Source organism: Neocloeon triangulifer, unplaced genomic scaffold (genome assembly GCF_031216515.1).
Source record: "Neocloeon triangulifer isolate White Clay Creek 2 clone unplaced genomic scaffold, ASM3121651v1 ptg000004l, whole genome shotgun sequence".
Classification (NCBI taxonomy): domain Eukaryota; kingdom Metazoa; phylum Arthropoda; class Insecta; order Ephemeroptera; family Baetidae; genus Neocloeon; species Neocloeon triangulifer.
In genome coordinates, this window is record NW_026775547.1 from 1,959,645 (window position 1) to 1,982,206 (window position 22,562).

A 22,562-nucleotide genomic window follows, 5' to 3' on the forward strand; every position below is an offset into this window, starting at 1 on the left:
AATTAATCAATCAATTAAGTGCAAAATATAAAAATCTGCTGAATAAATCGGTTGAAATCCCAAATTGTGCCAAAAATATAAATAACAAATGTGTTAAAGTTGAACTAAGGAGATATTCTTGATTTTATTGTGGAAAATGTAGAATCTTCAATAATTCAATTTTGAAAATTCGATATACTTTATAATTTCAACTTTTAGAGTCAATCATTAAAAAAATTTAACTACTTGGCCTCCTTCGTGAATAGCAGAAACTGTAAATAATTATATTTTCCAATTTTCTTGACGCAGAGACAAACCCTTTAATTGCCTCTTAATTGTCTTGTAGGTCTCTCTTGTTTATGTTATTTGTACTCAATTTTCTCATAATACTCTCCAGTTTCTCGCCAAACCTGTTTTCATCTCGGGAAAATTGTCAGCAAGACTTTTGTCGAATATTCTTTTGTTTTTCTCTGTCTCTATTTCCGTGCAGGTGGAAAATGACATGATTGTGTCTCAAACGCAGCCACGCAGAGTCAGCTGGGAAACAAGCTGTGCGTGTAAACAGCGAAAAACGAGACGCATTATTCGCTGAATTGCATGAAATTCTCGCACAATGGGTGCTAAGAGCGTAACCCAGTGTGCGATACTGGAAACGCGAGACCCTGGCCGCGGGTAACCCAAGAGGTGTCGGCCCAATGAATGTGCAACGTCGCCAATTCGCTCCGAGCAGACAGACACACACCAAACGACAGAGCAGATTAATTATCTTTGGCACTGCGTGCAGTTTAGCATTAAACATTGCTGGGCACTGATGGCAAAAATGACGCCAACAGCTACAGGGAAAACCGGCCGTTGATGCTGCGAAATTATTTTGACCAGCTGCTGTGTGTACGGAGAGGTGCTCGGCAGAAAGCCAGAAATTCAAATAAAAATTAAATTAAACTAAATAAATCGTCCATAGAAGAAAATCTTGGTCAAAAATAATAAAAGATTTTCATAAATTATTTTATAGAGAAAAAATATGATATTTCACGTGAAAGGTTTAAATTTTGAATTAATTTTCTACAAATTAATTGTGTGAAAGGCGAAAATAATTTTGATCAATCTTTATCGCCAGAGCTCATTTTTTTTTTTTACATTTGAGACTTTATTTGAAAATTATATGTTATATTTTTTTAAGGATTCACATCATGTATTTTAATAATTTGTATTATTATTGGTATTATTTATTTGATAAAGTTTGTACACCATTTTATTGGAAAATTCTAGCAAAAGAAAACTGAATTTTTAATTAATGTCTTTTCTCCAGTCTAGATTCTATAAAATTATATATATAAATTTCTTCACCAATTTATAATACATTTCCTATAATTTTTAAACAAAAATTTGCAGCAGAGTTAAAAAAATAACTTGGATTTAAACTTCCATTATGTATTTATTCCTCTCAAGTCATCGTGGAAAGCACATAATTCAAGTGTATTTTTAAAAGTCTCTGCCTCATCTTATTCACGGTTTTTAACTTTTTGTACCTCTCTTCAAATAAATCATGATTTTGCCAGAAACTTCTCAGTCAGTGTGATGCGGTGAATATTTTATTTTCATCTTATAAGGAAAGTCAAGTTGAAGACGTGTAAATTTTCACATCAGCGATAGACGCGTGATCTCATCGTCGATTGTTGCATGTTATTAAGGGAAGACTAACAATAAAAATAAACACGGCGTGCTCATGCACTGCAAATCTTTTCTGCACACACATCGCGGCGCGTCGACGGACGGACGAGCTGCTCCTCCAAAGCCGCACAGGCAATTTTCTGCGCACTCTGAAGGTTACTTTTTTTTCAGCCGCAGAGAGCCCAATGCGAAAGGAATGCGAGGGGGCATCATATATACATTATTATTATATTACGACACGGGAGAGGCAACCGCGAGGCAGCAGCACTCCGCACGCCTATCATGGCGCGATCACTTTTTTAGCGCAGAGACCTTCTCTATAACGTATTTTGTAGCAACGCTGACTTGAGAAAGAAACAAAGATACACTCTTGGTATACAAAAGTTGTGTATTGCTTTGTGTGATCCAGATAAAATGAGTGCAAAGAGAAAAATTGTTTTGCTCCGGCAATATATTTTATTGAACAATGTAATCTTCCTGGTACAAGAGAGGAATTTTACGCGGTCGTAAAAATGTCAATAATAAAAAAAATAAGAAAGATAAAAAGTAGTGGTGAAGTCTAATTGTCAGTTTAAAATTTACAAAAGCAAAGAATAATGTTATTTTGTAAACAAAAAATCTCCTTAACAAGTTCAGCGCTCTTAATGTTTACTTTGCATTTATTTAAAATTAAAATTGAATTTTCAAAAGGAATGTAAAAAAAAAAACATAAATAACATGCAATAAAAGTGGTAAAATGAGCTTCACTTGGCGCCTAATAATTATAATAATTCATACTAGGGCAAAACAAACAGTGTTTAAAAAATTAATTAATTAAAAAGTAATCCGTTTACCGTGGCAATAAATTTTTACAATTCGTCAGTTTAGTTCAAAATACCAGTAGTATTAACAAAATAATTTGCAACATATATTGACCATCTTTGGGTGATAAGCTTGAGTCTAGCTTTAATTAATTGTGTATGTAAATAAACAATTATTTATCACTTCTTTTTTAACTTCATTTTTTTTATCTAAGGTGAACGACAAAAATTTGAATTTTTTTAATTAAATAGAAGCTTAATATTCCTCTTCAAATATGAAATTAATCCAATTGATTGAATTTTTTGCAATTATTTTGCAAGGTCTCAATTCAAGCCTGTCGTTATTTTGCTATTATTATTGTCAGAGAATTTCGTGACTTTTGGTCAATACGAGAAAAAAATATCGACCAGCGGTCATGCAAACGAGGAGGAAAAGTTCACTCGTGAGCGCCGCCGCAGCTTTGTGAATGAACAATAAAATGAATGAACCGCTGGCTGCGTTATATTCGCGCATTTGTACAAATATAAATTGGACGCGGACGTTAGAATGGTCTCTTTTGCCTTCCCCTCCGCGCGCTGGGTGACCTTAGCCTGGATAACAACTCGAATTAGAGCACCGGCCGCCGCCAACCACCAGTTAGCATACAAGCATATCATCATTTGTCTGGCGGGGGTGGTTCAGGGTTTGCGCACGTTTTTTTATTAGCGGCTAAAAGGTAATCGGGTGGAATCAATTATTATTAGGGGTTCCATGTCAAGGTTCGAGAGCTCGGTGTGTGGCGCACTGCGGATGATGGAGGCAGAAAAAGAGCCCAGCCCTTTTTTGTTGCAATATTATCGCGGCGCACGCGGCTGCTCGATGGATTTGGAGAGGGTGAGTAATTCTTGACTCCTTCATTAAAATTACGAATTTAAAGAAAAAAGATCTAGGGAATTTGTCAAAAAATATATATGTATTTTCCATAATTACCAACATTTATATTTTCAATTAAGTGAATTAATTAAATTTTTTGTATTTTTCTATATTTAATTTTGATTTTTTTTTTTTTAATTTTTCTTGTTTTTAAATCAACTGGCCAATAGTGATATATTTTAAAAATGAAGAACTGTGCAAAATAATGCAATAAATTCAAAACATTGCAAAATAATATTTATAATTTCAAAATTACAACTACTATATTGGAAAACTGTTCAATTCAAATTCTTAATATTATTTACAATAATTGGACTATAAAAATCTCTTTCTCGTTGATAGGCCTAAAAAATTAACCGTTTCAATTGAGCTTAGAAAGAAATATTTTATTTCCATTGGCCCCACCTTGGCGCGTCGAGCAGTGAATTTTAATATTTCTCCCATTGTTTTATGGCGCCCTGATAGGAAAACACGGGAATGATTTTTCCCTGATTGCCCCTCTCGAGAGAGCCGCTTATCGATACGGAATATCTATCTCTTCGCTGTAGAGCGAGAATGAGGCCCCACAGCAGTTCAATAAAATTCAATTTTTGCGATCGCACTTGATAAAATTCAAGACGTGGATGGCGAAAATCGAAAGTGAGCGGCATAGCAAATGAGCAAAGCCGCCCGCCGGCTGCGAATAAAAAAATATTGTGCATTTCCATATTCAGATGTATATAGATTTCCATTAACCGCGCCGCCATCCTATGGAGTGAGGATCACTTTATTTTTTTCAAATATGAAAAATAATCCAGTTTACATGTCAAATTAAATCAAATTTGCGGAACAGATGTACCGAGAACATTCGACCAGCTGCTTGACAACCGACCTTGGCTTCTCTTTGAGATGTAAATTGAAATTAGTAAAAGCAGTCGTCATACGAGAGATCATGCATGTTCAGACAATTATGCATGTCAATCGCGAGAGAGCTAAGGAAAAAGCGAGTCATGGAATCGGAATGCTAATCAGGCCGCGCGATGACCATTTTTTTCCTCCGTCTCGCGGGCAAGGGGTATTGATCGGTCGATCGGAAAAAGGCGGGGTCAATAATCACGGCTCTTGTTTTTCTTTCAAATAATATGAGGACATCGTCGCCTGAGGCCGCACAACTGCATTCGGTCATATACGCCGTGAACGCTCACAATTTTAATTCTTTTCCTCAACACGATCTCGTTAAAATGGGCGTCTTAAGTGGTGTATCCTACATATAATTGTTTGTTTTCTAAACACGGAGAGCTACCGGAGATGCATTTCCCCAAAGCTCTTTTTTTGTTTCTTGTGAGGTTTACGACGGTTATTAAAAAAGGTTCGCCGCCTGAGGATTTTTTTGGATACACGGAAGCTAATTAAGTATCATGCGGAGGCCCCTTTATTGGAGAAAAATTCAAATAGAGCCTCAAAATTGGGTCTCAATATTAATTTGGTTTATAGGAGAAACTGAATCGATTACATTCACAGAAATATGCAGAGGAGAATTTATATTTTGAAAAAAAAAATGCATCCGTGTTAGATGCATATTTATAGGCCCAGAGGAAAAAAAAATTGTGCAATACTTAACGAAAGAAGAGATATATCTGGATAATATTTTGATGAAGGACATACCTGTGAACAAAAATAAAAGGACAAATTAGTTAAAAAAAATTAAATAGCAGAAAATGAGAAATTGTTAAAATTACGCCCAATTAACTAAATCATGAGGAAGAACAGATGATGAAATGCAATAGGTCAAAAATAAATTGATTTCAAATCATTATTTGCAAACTTTCCAATGGAGATATTTCTAGAAATTGGCAATAATTAAGCCGACTTTTTACTCTAATTACTTGTAAAAGTAAAAAGTAGAGCTAAAGTATTTTTTGTCTGGGCATTTTTCTTTATGAAAGAAAATTCTAAATAAAATGTAATTTGACCTCATTTTAATACTTTTTAATAAAATACAGGGCCACATATTTAATTCAAGTGCTTAAATTTTGTAATTAAATTTTGCAACAACTAATGATTCTAATGAACAGTATAAAGTAATTTCTTACCAAGAAATTTGTGAAGTGATTAAACAAATAAGGAAGCCTCTCTTCCCTGGTCTATTTTTAATCAAGTAGCAGTTCAAAATCTAATTTATTTTCAAATCATTTTGCACTTGCCATTTAAAATTCAAGAGGAAGATTCTGCGTGATATTTAATTTTTTATCCTTCCCAGGGCTCATCACTCTATGTATATCATTTGAAAAGGCAAATTAATTCGCACGAGTAACAATGAGTGCAAAATGCACACCTGAAATGAAGCCGGCAAGCAATTACAGGCGAAAATTGGCATCTTTCTGTTACATCATTAGAGCTCGAGAGCAAAGAGCCTCTCTCGTCCTTGCCGCAATAATTACAAATTGCACTCTGTTACAACATCCTTTGTGATAGTGAAAGAGCTCACGGTGTTATTGGCGGCGTTCATGCGTTGATAATTTGGTGATAGCCTTGTTTGGCTCGAACGTGCATGAAAATCAAAAGTTTCGACTCGCTTTCTATATAATATTCAATCTTTTTGTGGAATTTTCATCGAAGCAGACACGAAAAAGGTATATTTTTGTAGCAGCGACAATTATTATAAAAGTGATTAATTTCTCGGACGATTACGACAGAGACTCGTCTGGAAGGCGAGATTTATAATTTCAGCCGGCCAATTACGTTTTTCAGCCTCCAAGGCGCGCCACTCTCAGCAATTACTCGTCTTCTTCCAAAACAAAAAATTATTCTCGACACCTCTTTGCCTCCTTAGCTTAACTACTGACCTTAAAAAAGAGCAGAGTTTTGAAGAGAGCACATTTTTACGGCGCGGTCAATGCTAATTTTTTGCTACTTGGCTCCAAATACGGTGACTTGACTAAAATAATGAGGATATTCACATGCTGAATTAATTTATGGGAATTGCTGGTGCATGCGAATTTTTCCCATTTTCGTATTGTCTGGCAATAGAAATAAAGGGAATTATATTCTTCCTGTACTGATAAAATAAATCTTAAAAGTTATAAATTACAATTTTGAAGAGTTGATGATTGAGGAAATTTGCTCACATTTGTTCAAATTTATATAATTATATAGCATAATATTTTATTCAGTGATGAGTTAAAAAGACAATTTTATTATGATGGAACGCACTTTGGATTTTTGCAATAATGCTTTGCCGCGAGCTTAAAAGAGTATTCAACACGCCCTTGATTGTATCGATCTGAATGTTTTATCTGATAAAAATAAATTGTTGGAGCGATCCAGACGTTTCTGTAGCAAAAAACACAGTACTATATTTTATACTTCATGCTGAAAAGCATTTTCACATTAACTTGTTAGTCCTTTTGAATAACCTTGAGTTCTGCGAGTGTTCTCCAATAGTTGTTGTTCATGATCTAATAAAATTAGAAAAGAAATGGAATAATCAATTCCACGGTGTTTAAAATTTAGAATGAAAATATTCAGGAACCATATATTTATAATTGCAGTAATTTTCCAATGATATTTATAATTTTCTCATGATTAAAAGTGCAAGTGCTAAATGAAGATCACAGTTAACGATTGAAGTTGTGCTTTTACAAGTTGAGTATACAAGTGAGGAACTTTATAATATTTTTATCTATATACATGAAGAGGCGACATTTTTTTTTACAATTCACTGAAATTTACTATGTAAGAATGAAATATTTGTAAACATAAAAAATAATAAATGTTTAAAAATACAAATAAATAAAATAATATAAAAATTTAATGTAAATTATTTGGTTGTATTTAAGTTCTTTGATTTTTAATATTTTAACATTTAAATTATTAGTTAAACTTTTAGTGAAACATATATTGAAGCCATGTATATAAAAAGCAAACAGAACCACTTTCATTTTGCACGCAGTTTTATTTACAACCCCTATGATTGCGTCTGCAACCTCCCACGAGGTGACCTGAATGGAAAAGGGAATAAACGTGCGCACGTGTCTGTCTCTGTGCTGGGTAAAAAAATATACAACAACAACACCTTGAGTTGTGCTGTGAGGGAGAAAAGAAGAGACGATGTTCGTTTTAATTGAAGAAAAATGTAGTGCATTCCTCGTGATCAAACACAAAGATTGATCAAAACGACCTTTCCCATCAATGGCACGTGGAAAAATATCAGAAATCTCGGCACAACACAATAAATAATTAATCCACACAACTAAAATCCGACCGACAACTTCGATTCTGATCAAGCTTGTCAGCGCATCTCGAAGGAATAAAGCAATAAACAAGCGGGGCGCACTTAACATTTACGCATGCAAATGTCAATAAAGGTCACAGCGAATTATTATCTGTTGATCCTCGGCGGCACTCGACCTTTTCATTTTCTAGAGATGAAACGCGATGCCTCTCCGGAAATTTCTCCCGATGCGAAAAATTGATAAAATCTCGACGAGAGGTGCGATATATGTGCATTTGCAGCATTCAGACCGGTGAAATCACCGCCGTGATGATTATTTTTTATTCTTTCTAAACACACACGTGCATTTCTCTTTACACTTTCCTGCGCCGTCATTAGCACTGCCGCGCGGCTCTGACTGACACCTCGCGAGATAAAATCGTCAGATTTGTTATAGTCGCGGTTGTTACTTGATTCGTGAAAATATTGCTCTCGCGGATCGCCTGTGGCCAAGATAACAGGTCGCACATAACGAGCTCGGCAATGGGAAAACGACCAAGAGTGCGGATGGAAAGAATGAACCGCGAGAGCAGTAGCGACAGACGCAGTACCTACTTCTAAATATAGCTTGCCGTGTCAAGGAATCTCCATGACTAAGTTGTCATTTTTCAAGTAGGGCAACAAACGAGGAAGACGAGAAAAAATAATATGGCACGCACAACCGCCCCGGCAACTCCCACTCAGTGAGAGCAAAATTTAAGCTCTTATTTATGTTTCGCCATTTTTTAATTCTTTAATAGCCCCAAAAATGAGTTATTATTGAGCAGCTTTAATATTTTGAGGATTTTATGAAAATAAATTTATGAAAGATTATTCAAAGGGAAATTTCAAGAGGACCCAGACCTAAAATTAAAATTACTATTAACAAACGATAACCCCATCATCTGATTCTGATAGAAATATTATTATTATTAATTGAAAAAGAAGCTTTAAAATAATTTTAGAACGCATGTATTGCTAGTGCGTAAAACTTTAAGGAAAGCAAATATCAAAATTAAAAGCAAAAATATTAAAAAGGTTAAATATACCTTAGTAATTAATTTTTTAAAACATATTTGAATTATTAATATTATTATTTTCATTCTCTTTAGAAATTGCTTGCCTGGTAAGAGAAAGACGCGAATATCAGCTTGATATTCAGCAGTCCTGATTTCCTGCCATTTTGGCATAATATTTGCTAGTACGCATTTTTCTCATAGGGATCCTTAATTAATAAAAAATAATAACTGTGAAGAAAAATTGGGAACAAAAATGACAAAAATATTATGTATTTTTATCACCTGTATTTTCTTCAATTAATATTGAACTATTTTATTTTTTCTATGGTCTTACAGCAAAGAGTTCATTGAATATCACCTGATATAATGTCTCATAATGAAACTGCTCCCCAAAACAGAAAATTTTAAGCATGTTAGCATTTTATATCTTAAAGTTTAGAATTATTCATTAAAAAAAATAGAGTTTTCTAAATCATCATTGCCATGCATATCGAGCGATATTGTAACTCATACATTACTTTTTGCTTATTTCAATATTCAAATGTTTATGCAATCATTGTAGGTTGCAGATGGATGCATTCAATGGGGTCTTTTGAACTTTCTGCCGAGCTAATTGGCTCATTACGACGTCGCGTTTAACATATGCACACTCTCTGGAGAAATGATGCATGTGCCTACAAAATATTATCATGCTCGCTGCATCTCATTAGCGAGTGCAGTTACATGCATACATACTATATCTCGGCTGCTTTCATGATGCAAATGCACTTTGCTTTTTTCCTTTTTGTCACACGTGAATTTAATTTATTGCTCTGCGTGGCGCAGCCGACGCTCAAATTGTTGCGCGATTTCCAAATTGGTCGAAGTTTAAGTGCCGAGAGAGAAGTATAATCTGCGTGGCTTTAATTTATTTCAATTTGCCAGGCCTGATTTATCAATTTGTGTTAATTCTGAAATCTGGTTCTGCTGCTTTTAAAAGGAAATAATGGGAAATAATACGTTTGAATTCAAAATCCATTTGGAGCCAAACTTTCTAGTACATTAGTCATTGCATTGAAAATAAACAGAATTGCATTAATTGTTGAACAAAGTCTACCTTTTTTTTTTATTTCACACCAAAACCCCATCAGAATTTTTGCAATTTGTGTCAATCTGATTGAAAAATGTGAGACAAATTTTATTCGAGACTTCTTAATATTCATTGTAACATAATTTTAATTCCATCTATTGATTACTTTTGGCAATAATTAGCAAACTATTCGTTAGCTACCTTTTTATAATAAAAATTGACGAGTCCGCCTGTCTGCAAATAATTTCAGGAAAAAACTATTCCGCTTAATTGAAGCAAAAATAAAAATAATTAGCTTTTAATGATGGAAATAATGAGCAGTAATTTTTGAGAGTCAACAACCGGCCTATAAATTTAGCACCATTTTGGGCAAATCCAGCCTACAATTTCTAAAACGGTGGCCTTAATTGAGAGTGCAATTAGCAACTGATAGTTAACACTCAACTCTTCTTAGTCGTGTGTGTTTTCTCTTAGTGGACCACACGTTTCGTGATTTCCAACCCACACTCTGCTAATTTTCTCCCAAGAGCTGCGCACACCGCTGTGCAAACACCTTTTGTAACCAAACTTTGGTCATGCTGCAATTCTCGGAACGGTTTCGCATCTCTCCAGATCAGCGGACTGATCGGCACACTGCAGAGGTTAACGGTTTGCTCATTAGCTTCTGGGCCACGACGGGACACGTTAAAAAAAAGGGGAGCGAAAAATAAAGGACACCCACCACGGTTTAAGAGTATGGAAAAAAGTGGAGTAAAACGAGTTCTTTCACAAAGAACAACGGCTTGGGTAAACATTCTCATATAATAAACCAGAGCGGCCTTTTTCGAAGCGCACACACGCACTATCAGGAGCCCCTCTCGCCGGCATATTTGTGCATTCTTCCCAGAGATAACACTAACAACAAAACCACGGGGTGCGAGAGAGAATTGAGGAAATAACCAACACGTGTTTCTCCTTTAATGTTAAAAAAGGGACGAGTAAAATGTTCTGTGGAAGACCTTAAGTGTCTCAGATAATTCTAAAAGAGTTCAACGAGTTTAAAAACTAAATAAATTACTTCCATGTTGTTTTAAAAATATTTGCAAAACCAATAATTGTTTTTACCAACTCAGCCGATTAATTCATTCTAAGCTCATGGAATTGAATGGACATTACGAAAAAACCTAGTTCATTTTTGCTCACTTCAATGGATTGAATAAAAATCTAGTACTTAAGAAAATGAGGAAGGCATGTACTTTTTTGACGAGCAAATTGAATTGAAAAAAAAATTAAAGAAAAAAGATAGATATTTCTTAAACTTTTATACAAATAATTGTATGCCTCAAGATTATTGTTTTAAAATTATTTAAAAATGGTTTAAATCATGTAATAAAATCATTGTTGAAAATTTTTCAATATTTAATATTACTAATTAACGCATTTGAAAGGCCCCTAATAGAGAGCGAAGGTTATTACTGAATTTAAATTTTAAATAATTTTTTTCCTACTAAAATTGGATCTCATTAAAAATGGTATGAATGAGGTTTAAATCATACACCAATAGTTAGTGTCACCAAAATTAACGTTCAAAAGTTTTCCTTTGGTGAAGACAGGTCTAATGGATATTAAATCAGTTTAATATCTCTTTTGAAGTTCATCTAAAAAAAGATGTACCCGTCTCTCCCTCTACAATTTTGATGTTTCCGACTTTTCTATTTTTAAGCTCTGCAGTCTCAATCGTATCCAGTGGCTTTTCAAGTCACGAAAGGGTTTTATTCCATTAGATTCTAAATTTGGACAAATTACCAGTTTGGTTTTTTTTCTCACGTCTCGCCACAATTTAAAGTCTTTAAGGTGCGTTTAGGTGAAAAGTGAAACTTGCTGCGTGCCCTTAATGCACCAAGTCACGGCGCGAAATGTGCAGCATAAGGTCACAGACACCCGATATTTCCCGATTCCTCCGGCGCGTCCAAGAGCTGGTTGTCGAGGTGCCAGACGGCGAGCCTTGAATCGCAAATCAGGGGTAAAAGCAAACAAGAGTCGTGGGCTCGTTTATTTATTGAGAAAGGTCATGAGTCGTCGGACAAACAATGATATTGGGACCGCTTTTTTTTCGTTCACTCGAATATCGCCTGCACGCAAATTAACGCACCAAGGAGAGACCGCCGGTGGTGCGGCAGGATATCCGACAGTCCATTTGCGGCGACCACATATGCTAATTACGACATGCACCACATGGAAAATTTAATTGCGCTGAAATTTATAGAACGGAGTGCGACCGCATGTGGGGTGCTGCCGAATTAATCCGCCTCCGATTTAATGCGAGAAACGTGTATACGGAGATATATAAATTTAATTATTTCTACACATAACAGGGAGAGGCGAATCTGCCGCAGATTAATTGGATCGGACGCTGCGTGCGGTGCTGCCGACTTGACAGGGGCACCCTCTCGCCTGCATTATTAATTGCGCCTCTCTATTGAGCACTTTAATTATGGCGAGGTCAAACTGCGGCGGGGCGGCTAATTGTGTTCGACACACGCACTTGATCTTCTGCCAGTGAGAAGAAGAACGGGTGTCGCTGAATTAATCATTAACCTCGAAACCAAATTTTGCAAAGTCATACAGCAGCCCTTCCATCAGAAAAGCCAAAATTATGAATTACATACATTTTCAAACGTATATTATAATTATAATATTTAAATTTCAGAATTACTCAATAATAATACCCATATTTAACTCATTTGAGTTTACTCAGCAAACAAGAAATATTAAAAAGTTCATATAAAATAAAATAAATCATAAATAAAAACCCCATTTTTATAGGATTGTTCAGGAAAAGTTGGAATTGACAGTTATTTACAATATTTGTCTAAAAAATACGAAAAATTTTGATTTTTGTTTTTCTTTAATAAATAATGCTTTAAAATTTACTAATATTGTCTCTATGACCTTGAAAGCTGAAATCTCAGCTTGTTTTATTTTAGAACTGAGGCGTGGTTGACGTGTTTGCACAGTTATTGAACAAAAGAAAAAGTTTAAAAGCTATTATCTTTGCGCGATAAGAGTTTTGCCGACACAGAAAATAGATTGTTTATTGCCATTTTCTGCGTACACGCACGTTCAAATTTACTATTTACACAAGGAAAAAAGCGTTTTTTTTTTCTCGGAAATTAATTTTGAAATAGTTTTAGTAGAAAAATCCTTATAACTTTACAAGCATTTTAAGATTTTCTCCCTAATCAGATCCATGTGTGACAAATCAGAGAGACCAGCAAGGCGCGCATTATCCCAAATTAAGAGTGATCTCATCTCCAATATATACGATCCGCCGCAACGCATCAAGATAAATACATAATTTTACCATAGAATCCATTACAGCCTTTCATTTTTTCCAGAGAGAATATCCGGCATGACTCGAGGATTGAATCATCACTCCACGTGAAACGCACACAAAGCTCAAGAGTAATTATAAAATTTCATCCTCCTTAATCCCCAACTGATATCTTTCTTTCCTTTCTTCCTCCGAAAAAATAATTAGTTTTTTAATAATAATTACACCGAGCTAGGACTCTCTCTAGAACTGTGTTACATAAAAAGTTACACGAGCACTAATGGGCCCGGCGAGTTGAGTCGATTTGAATAAACTTTCACTACACATCCTCCAGTGACTCCTCTTTTTCCTCGAAATAAAAGATGAGTTCAAAGATTTTCCCAGCGAATTAAAACAAAAAAATGAAATTGAATTAAATCCGGTAGTGACTCACCTATTGGTGACTGTTTCGCAGGTATTATCCGCTAAATGGAGCACTACTGGGGACAGTACTCGGCACACGAAACGCCGAGCGACAACCTTGCGAGCACGAGGAGCAAAACCAACTGGTGAGCGACGGAGAACGCCGAGCTCGGGATCCCCTACTTTTGCTCTACACCCCCGCCTCTAAAAGCGAGGCGCGCACGTTGTAATAACTCAGACGCGGCGCTGCTTTTTTACACACGGTCAGATTAATGACTCCTTTTGTCGGATTTGAAAATAGACAAAAAGTGTGTGTGTAAAAATTCGCCAGGTTTTACAATTTCGTTCGTTTCGGAAAGCAAACAGACCGCGAGCAGAGTGACGCAAAGCTTCTTTCGATTGAAAAAGAAAGAAAGAAAGCGCCGCCGACATTAATGGCCACCCAGAATAGAACCTCCCTTAATTTTTTGTGGAAGGCAAACTGACTTCTTTCCACTGCTCCGATTCAGAGTTGACAAAAGTGCGCGGCGATTTTCGGCCTAATTTATATTCCCGCTTGGTCTCGCTCACTGTCACCGAAAGCTGCAGTGTGTTTTGCACCAGTTGTGCGCTCTTTCTGTGCCAAGGTTGCGCCCGTCCGTCCCGCAGCATCACACACCACGATTCGGGTTTATGGACCTCATTCAAAATGCTGGCGAATTTGAAGAGAAGAGAGACGAGACCCAATAACGACCCAAGCCAAAGCGAATTGGCTGTCTAAAAAGTTAAAACATCTGATATTTAGTTCTATGCTAGAATAATTTTTAGCTTTTTACTACAAACCTAAATTTCAGAAATAAACAAGTTAATTTTATTTTTTATTCCAATAAAAAAAAATTATAAAACTATTTTCATTCTAGACCATTTGACCCTTGATTTTTAAATTAAAATTAAAGGATGTTTGTAGTAGACAAAAGAAAAGTGCAGATTCTTTTTACATTCAATAAAAATATTTTAGAAGAATTATATTTACCTTCACATCTATATTAAGAATTTTTTGAAATAAAAAGTCTTGATATTAATGATTTCTGTTCAAAAGCTAATTTTTTAGGCCAGTAGCTTACTTTTTAGAGTCAATAGCGTCATAATATCGTAAATAAATTTCATCATTGGATGTTACAACAATTTTTTAATTCAAAATACATCAAAATATTAAATTATTATATACCTAAATTATATTTTGAGAACCAATATCTTCCAAACATTCTTTATCTTATTTCTGAAAAGTCGCAGACTGGAAAAATCCATAATATTATATGGGAAAACGCGCGTCAAGGAAGATATCAGCTTCTGTTATTCTCATCCGTAGAAATTCCCCCGACACATAATATATGCGTATATTTTCCTCGTTTGGCGACATCAGTGCAAAAGAGGCGCCGTAATAAGGCACGTCGCTAAAAACGGATGCAAATCACTTCTCGCTCGGAGAAATCAAGATATCAGATAAACAAACTTAATTTATCCGGCGAACTCTTTTTGACTTGATATTCTGAGAATCGAGGAAACTGCCTCTTTATTTCTGCAATTGGAAACGCACATGTGCATCTCACAATCGATCCATTGTGCGCGGCGGCTTCTGAATAATTTGATTATAAAGAGCGAGACGTGCGAACCAATCTCACGCGGCTGAGTGCATAATTCCAAATAGGGAAGGCAGACGAACGCAGTACACAAGCGCACTTGTAACTTCGCAGGATTCTTTATTGATGCTCTTATTTTCACTTGTGGTCATATTTATACTGTCTCAAGGACGAAAATAATAATGTGTGCGCAAATTGCGGGCGTGTACATTTCAAGAAATGCAGCACGACGTTAAAATATTATCCATCGCTACGAGAAAATAAAAGATTTTATAATGATTAATTTATTAAAAATCAAACGTTACGCACTGGATATCAGCTATCAAAGCTGTGTCAAAAAAATCCATTCCTTAGAGCCAAAAATTTAAAAAAAAAGTAAAATATCTTAATTAATGGATTCACAAATTATTCCGACTCAAATGTTATTAAAACAAATTATAAAAGTTTAAAAATATTAAAGCTTTGTTAAAATGTATTTAAATGTAAAATATTAAATAAGTAAATCTATCTAATTTAAAAATGTAGATTAAAAATTAAATTTACTATGTAAAAGGTTTACAATTTCTCAAAAATTAAGAATCAAAGTCACAAATCATGCAGTATGTCAGACAAGAAATTCATAGAAGCAAAGCCATTATTCAAACGGAATGAGTCGTCGTTCGCGACCTGCGTCCGAAGCAAGATCCTCTTTTCACAGCGGGGGTGACTTTTGTTGCGAGGAGAAATTTCATAGAGTGAATGCACATTTGAATTAATAATCAAGAGGCGCGCGTGGCTCGAGTAAGTAACGAATTAATAAATATGTATGGGCTATTTCGGACTGCAGTGGCGGAACAGTTACACGTGTCCTACACACCTCGATCTAATCGGCGACGCAAAATAAATAGCAGCCGAGTTTCACTTCTGCGAGTTGAAAGGGCGATTCGAGCGGCGTTTTGGAGAACAATCGAAAAAAAAGACAAAAAGTTGAGTAAAAATAAGAAGTTCCGAAAGTAGGACGCGCCAGCAGGATCACTAACCGCGCTACCGTGAATAAAAAAAAGGATTCAAGGAAAAATCAATTTTATTCGATCGGGCAACAAATCGTGCCAGAAAAGCAACAATGAAGAAGAAGAAGAAGTGCAGCTTTTTAGCTCTGTGCAGTCGAAGGAGAGAGGAAAAAATTTGAGACGTGACGGAGACTAATCTGGAATCGCCGCCGCCGAGAGAAGAATGGTCCGCGCGACGGAGAGATGTCTCATTAAAATTATATAAAAAGCAGCCGGTGGCTGAAAATAGATTCACTTTCATCAAGTATAAGCACGTTATTTTGGAACCATGATGATGCACCACCGAACAATGCCGTGGTGCTGCGTAACAGAGACGACCATGTAACACTCGCGGCCGTTGACACTGAAATGTGTCTGGTTCAGGGACGATTGAAATTCATCAACACAATGCAAACTTGTGCAGCTTTTTGTTGCTAACAAAACTAATAATGAAAGTGAAGATATAATAAACATTACAAATTTTTAATAACTATAAAGTTTATTACTTATTTAAAATGACAAAAGTTTGAACATTTTTGTAAATATAAAATATTTACAATTATTATTAAAAAAAATTCGTTTTTATTACATTTATTTTAAAATAAAAGACGCATGGTTGATTGTTTTGCTATTCATAGAGAAAATTTTGAAATAAATTTAAAAATATAAATATTCGGTGTAATAAAGTGATTATTCAATAAGCTTCCCTCATTAATGATGCTCGCTACCTGTTTTCTTTTGGACTTTTATTTATAAATATAATAATAATTATAATAATTTTATTAGATAAAGAAGAACAAAATATCCCGTAATCCAAATTTTGACCGGCTTGACATTTTAAAAAAAGAGAAGCAAATGTGTCACGCGCAATTTGCATAAAATTCCAAGCTACTGTTTGAAACGCCGCACTGTAGGGTCGCTGCTTCTCCGTTAATGAGCCGCACGCCGCCAGAATGGCAAAACACAAGCATCATAAAAGCAGCCAACGCACTATAATAAAAATAATTTTCAATTGAATGGACGAGCGCAATGGATCCTCATCTTGCGGGAAGGCACAACAATAAAAATAACCCGCTGCTAAGAATAATTGCCGGACCATAATTCGTCTCTCTAACACCAACTCGCACACGACGTCTGCCCTTGATAGCTTTTTAATTACGACCGCATTGTTCCCGATAGTAATAATATTAATGGCGTTATTAATAAGTGAACGCAGCGCGAGGAGTGCGGAGGAAGGAAATTTCAAATCTAACAGTACTTGGCATGATATTCGATACTCGGTGGAGGAGGCGACGCGGCAAATTGGAATAGAAAACGACGAGGATTTCTATTGTCCCATATATTTATTACAGATCGTTTGCTAGGTGTCAGGTGCAATTTGTTGGATGGCTCGACTAGCAACGCGGTGTATTATTGCACATGGAAACTTAAATGATTTATAATTAATTTAAACGTCGTAACTTATAACTGCTTTCTTGCTTTTATTAACAAGTGAATACAGATAAAGCATTAATCTTCAATATTTTTCAGTAATTTTAGTAATCACTCGTGATTTTTAATGTATATTAAAAATAATTAATTTGATAATTAAAATTATTTCTAATGCTTAGTTGAAAACTGATATTTTTTTTTAAATTTTGCGAGTCACTGCTGTCTCGTTATTTATTTTTAGTCATAAGGAAGCTCACTATGACGCTAAAGTATTTTTTTTTCTTTCTGAAAAACCAAAGAGCGTCAAACAATATTAAATATTTCAAGAGAAATATCTCTAAAAATAAGATCATATTATGAGGATGATTACATTTTTAAGTATTTAAAGCTCTTTTAGCATGCATAATTAATTCTTTCCGGTTGATTTACATAATATAACTGTTAACAATTAGAATAAAAGACTCAATAAAAAAAAATGTTATTTCAAACAATAGAGACTATAATGTTTCTTTAAACACGCTGCATATATAAATATTTAAAACAGTAATACGTCTGTATTTGAAAATAATTTTTTGTATGCCAAAATAGTATATAAATAAAAGAATTAACAAATTAAGAAAAATTTGAAATAGTAATAAATTATAATTATAAAAATTAGGTATATTATTTTAACACCTGTATAAGAAAATAAAATAAAATAAGAAAAAATTATTTGATTTAATTTCAGTTAAAATTATTAGCAGGGTCTAAAAATCGATTGTTACCACAATAATGCTTATTATTAGCTCAAATAACACGCACATTATTATTATAATTCAATTTTTTTAGAGGTAATGTCCATAATATCAGTGGAATAATATTTACAAGCAATATCAGGACCTGTTACATTGACGCCCCGCTGTAAAAATGAGTCAATCCTCCTATAATTGTATGTAAAATATCAAATGGGAAAAAAACTAATGTAGTCAGATTAATTTACTGATACATTTCTTTCAAAATCAGAATATTACCCCTTTCTAGCATGAGAAGTGAGATGAGCCTCTTTTTATTCATGACTGAGAAAGTTTTTGCACGCCACTGCCCATGCATGCACGTCCAATAAAAAATAGCACGGCATGTCTATAAGTCTATAACTATAGAAATTGCTCCACTAAACTTATATATGTGAGTCGAATGAAGTCATTTGGGACGAATTTTCGCGAATGCAAAGAGGGCGAGAGAAAGTGCACGGCGAACACAGAAGCCGTGAATTTAATAAGAAAGGTGTCGCGTTAACCCTTGCGCCTCTTCTTCTCGCGGTCACGACTCGAGTGAAAAGCGGGATGAATTCATCTCCGGCGTGCATATGCATGCATTGGATTATTAATGAAAACGTTTCACAGTTGGGCAATGCAACAGATTAACATACAAGTCGGAGAGGCACGAAATATATAAACATCAGCTACCGACTTACACACGCTCACGCAGACTGACTGGCCGAACAAACTGCCTCAAAGATTATCTTTTCTTTTTTTTTTTGCGTGCGACGCTAATGAGATTTGTGAATGGAAGCCGCTTGTCTTCATTTCTTTTTTAGAATATTTATATTTTCGCGATTGATATCGGACTCCGCAAGTGAAAAATGACCTCAACTTGGGGACTTTTTCTCTCCTTATTAGGGGGGCGCCAATTAAGACTTTAGACTTTTGCAGAGAATACAAGAGATTGGGTTTAATCCTGTTTGGTGGGAACTCTCTGCAGCTAATCCGCCTAAACGACACGCTCCGAAATGAACAGGTAATTAATTTCGCGTGTTTCCTCTGGGTGAGATCAGATTTCTTTCGCCAATGCGGTTTGCTCCAAAATAAATATAAATATAAAAAAAAATCAGAGAAAGAGAAAATTCGCACACTCCTTATTTGGTCGGTTTAAAACCCCGTTTCGTAATGGAGCTCAATTGATTTTCACTGTTAAATTAAATAACAGCCACTTTTCAACATCTGTAACTAATAAAAATCCCATTTATGACGCATAAACGACCAGGGCTCGCCGCAATGTGTGCAAACATTAAAAGTGTGATGTCATTGGTATTAAAATTCATTTTTATTGCAAAGCGCCGAACGTGACCTTAGTGACCTCGAGTGAGTGTCGGATTTGCGGAATATAAAATTTAAAGAAAAGCCGCGTGGTTTTTCCCTGGAGTTGCGTCAACTCGGACACGATTTATTGGTGGTCATCACGCACTGAAAGGGGTCTCGGTCCGCATCTCATCAAGTCATTAACCACGAGAGAGAGAAACGCACAATGTAACTCTCGCTGCGTGTATTAATATTAATCTGGCTTGACCCCAGTGGAGCAGATGTCGAAATTCGTCGCATTCCATTTGGAATGATGCGTGTGCCGAGTTGATGTGAATATTTGGGTTTATCAATGGGAGGGGATTCATCATTCGGGCGGGCCTGCTGTGGGCACTTAGAAGATCATGCAAAAAACTATCACGCACGTGTGGCTCTTCTACGCAGTTGTGAACTTGTGATTGATTTTGTACTCAAGATGTCATAAAAAAACTGTTCGATTCAAGAAAAGTTTTAGCTGCTTACTAAAATGTATTTAAAAAAAGTAAAACAACTATTAGAGTATTTTTTTTAATACACACCCCATAATATTTATATAGAATACAATGAATTTTAAATTTGCCACTTTGCAAACTGTTTTGTATTAAAATTTAAAAAAAAAAAAACGAAAAGAAATCAATTCAAAATAATTTAAGTTTTAGAAGAATTATTTTTCTACAGCAGTTTGAAAATGTTTAATCTAAAATTTTTTAATTTTACGCCAGAAGTAAGCAAGAAGTGAATAATACTGGCTTTGTTAGAAAAAAATTGTTTAATGTTAAAAAAAAAAAAATGGCCGTGAATCATTCCAAGCCTATAAAACATTTTGAAATATTGACCTTTATCTTCAAAGCGTGAGCTGCAGCTGAATTAATTGAGAAACATTATAAAATTGGCACCAATTTATTTCAAGAGTCAAATTTAGCTCAAATTTGAAGCTCAAACTTAATAAAACTAAACCAAGTTCTAGTTTCTAACATTTTCCCGATTTTTTTTTAAATTTGAAAAAATAAACTTTGCTGCATAAGTTTGTGGTGTCTGCTGCGATTTTCTACCAAAGAATTTACATATTACCTGGACAATTTCCATTGTGGCTCATTAAGTTGTAGGAGTGAAGAGAGAAGTGTGTGATTTGCATAAATAAATTATTCCGAACAAAACCGGCAGCCACTTCCTATGTGAGTGACCTCACGAGCGGCCGGAATGCTGCACAAATGAGCAGGGAATAGATTTGTCCGGCGACACCTGAGCAAGACACGCGCACCTGCCCTAGCTAAAGCTGTCACCGGCAGCTGCACGTCAATTTTATTTTTTATTTTTCCAGCTTGGATCAACCGGTTGCATAACTCGCGGCGGGTTATTCAACACGGCGTGATTGACTAACTGGCGCGGGGGCTGCGCGAAATTGACGTCATTCCGCTGGACTAACACGCCGATGCGGAGTGAGTGGTGACCAGAGCAGCACACAAAGAAAGAGCCAAGTGACGGCTAAACAAAACTAACCGTTGGGGTGCTGCGCTGCATTGCCATTATTTCGCGACGACACAAAGGAACGCGTTTCGCGCCCCGCCGAGAGAATAGAAAAACAAACACACGTGGCGCGGATTTGTGTCTTTGAGAGAGAGAGAACGGGTTGAGGTGGGCGAACGATTATTTGGACAGGTTGACCGTGAATCGGGCCTCTTTTACATAACCGTAGTCTGGCACGTGTACTGACATGTGACGCAGAGAAAATTAAGCGAACATAAATTTATTTATTAATATATATTAAAACTGACCTAACATATTTTCAAAAATATGAAAGTTTTTACTCGCCATGTAGAAACAATCAATATTTATCTTTATTTCTTTTACTTTAGAGCGTTAATTTAAGTTCAAATTCATCCCAGATAAAGTATTTTCTATTTTTTTTGTTTTTGTTTATAATTCTAAACATACCAAATTAATATTTAATGTCATATTTTAATTCAAAAGTCAAAATTTAGTTTTCTAGAACTTTGTTGAAAATTAAATTTAATGTGTGGAGATAAGAATTCAATATAAAAAATTATCAATAAAAGAGACAATTAGAAAGACTCAGAACAGTTTAAAACTAAATAAAACCTTTTTAAGTGTCTACAAGTGCTATTTAAGTCACACATTAAAAAATTGCATCAAAATGACAGAATTTGCAAAGATCCATAATTATGGAATGAACTTCAGACGAATATTAAATTATATATCCTCAGTCTCGAGTTAAGCTTAATTTTTTTAATGTAAATTGCTAACTTTTTACATAAAAAGCTAATTTTCAACATTCTGTACTTACAAATTGCCAAGAAATGTTTATCACTCCCCGTTAATTAGCGAATCTTACCTGAAACAAAGAGAAAACACAATTAGAGCAAGTATAAAGTTTTATAATACTTTCCACTAAAAATATTTTTATCATTTTTCTCAGAAAGAAATTTTCCATTTGTACTACGCCAACTGGAAACACGATGGCGCGCGTGCGATATAATTTATCAACACTTGATTAGGCCCTCGGCAGGTTCAGCGACCCGCGGTAATAACAGCGCTTTGGTGCACGAAGGGGTTTTCTTTCTGCGGCGTCAGATATCGGATCGGGGGCCACAATGACGGTATGCTTCAGTAATAATGATTGATATCGACGCTGAATACTAATCATGCGAGACATAACAATGGAATCCTACACACTCTTGTGTGTGTTCAACAAAGGACTTCAATAATAACACGAAGAGAAGCTTCCTCATCGGACGAAAGATGCAACAAATAAATTCCCCGCCGCTGCTGACAAAATGCCAATCGACGATATAAACACATGTGCATTTATTTGAAACGTGTGTATATAATTACGTAAAATTTGAATTACCATAGAATGTGTTTTGCCATTAACAGTTAAAATTGTTTATTCCGCGAGTCCCTCAAAACTCCTAAAGGCATTTTGTGCATTTCCGTATGTGCAGCTTTTGTTTGTTTGTTTGAAGAAGCGGA

At 35.3% G+C, this 22,562-nt stretch overlaps 1 protein-coding gene across 8 annotated transcripts in view; it reads right to left on the bottom strand.

Annotated features, from left to right (window-relative positions):
• Positions 1-22,562, bottom strand: part of LOC132193357 (rho GTPase-activating protein 23) — a 98,153-nt gene that overhangs the window by 35,788 nt on the left and 39,803 nt on the right. The window contains exon 1 of one of the 8 annotated variants that reach the window (XM_059613982.1): positions 13,429-13,559. The exons of the other annotated variants lie outside the window; for them this stretch is intronic. The gene's annotated coding sequence lies outside the window, so the exon portion shown is untranslated. Of the gene's footprint in view, positions 1-13,428; positions 13,560-22,562 lie in introns of those variants that run through there. 8 annotated transcript variants of the gene reach the window in all.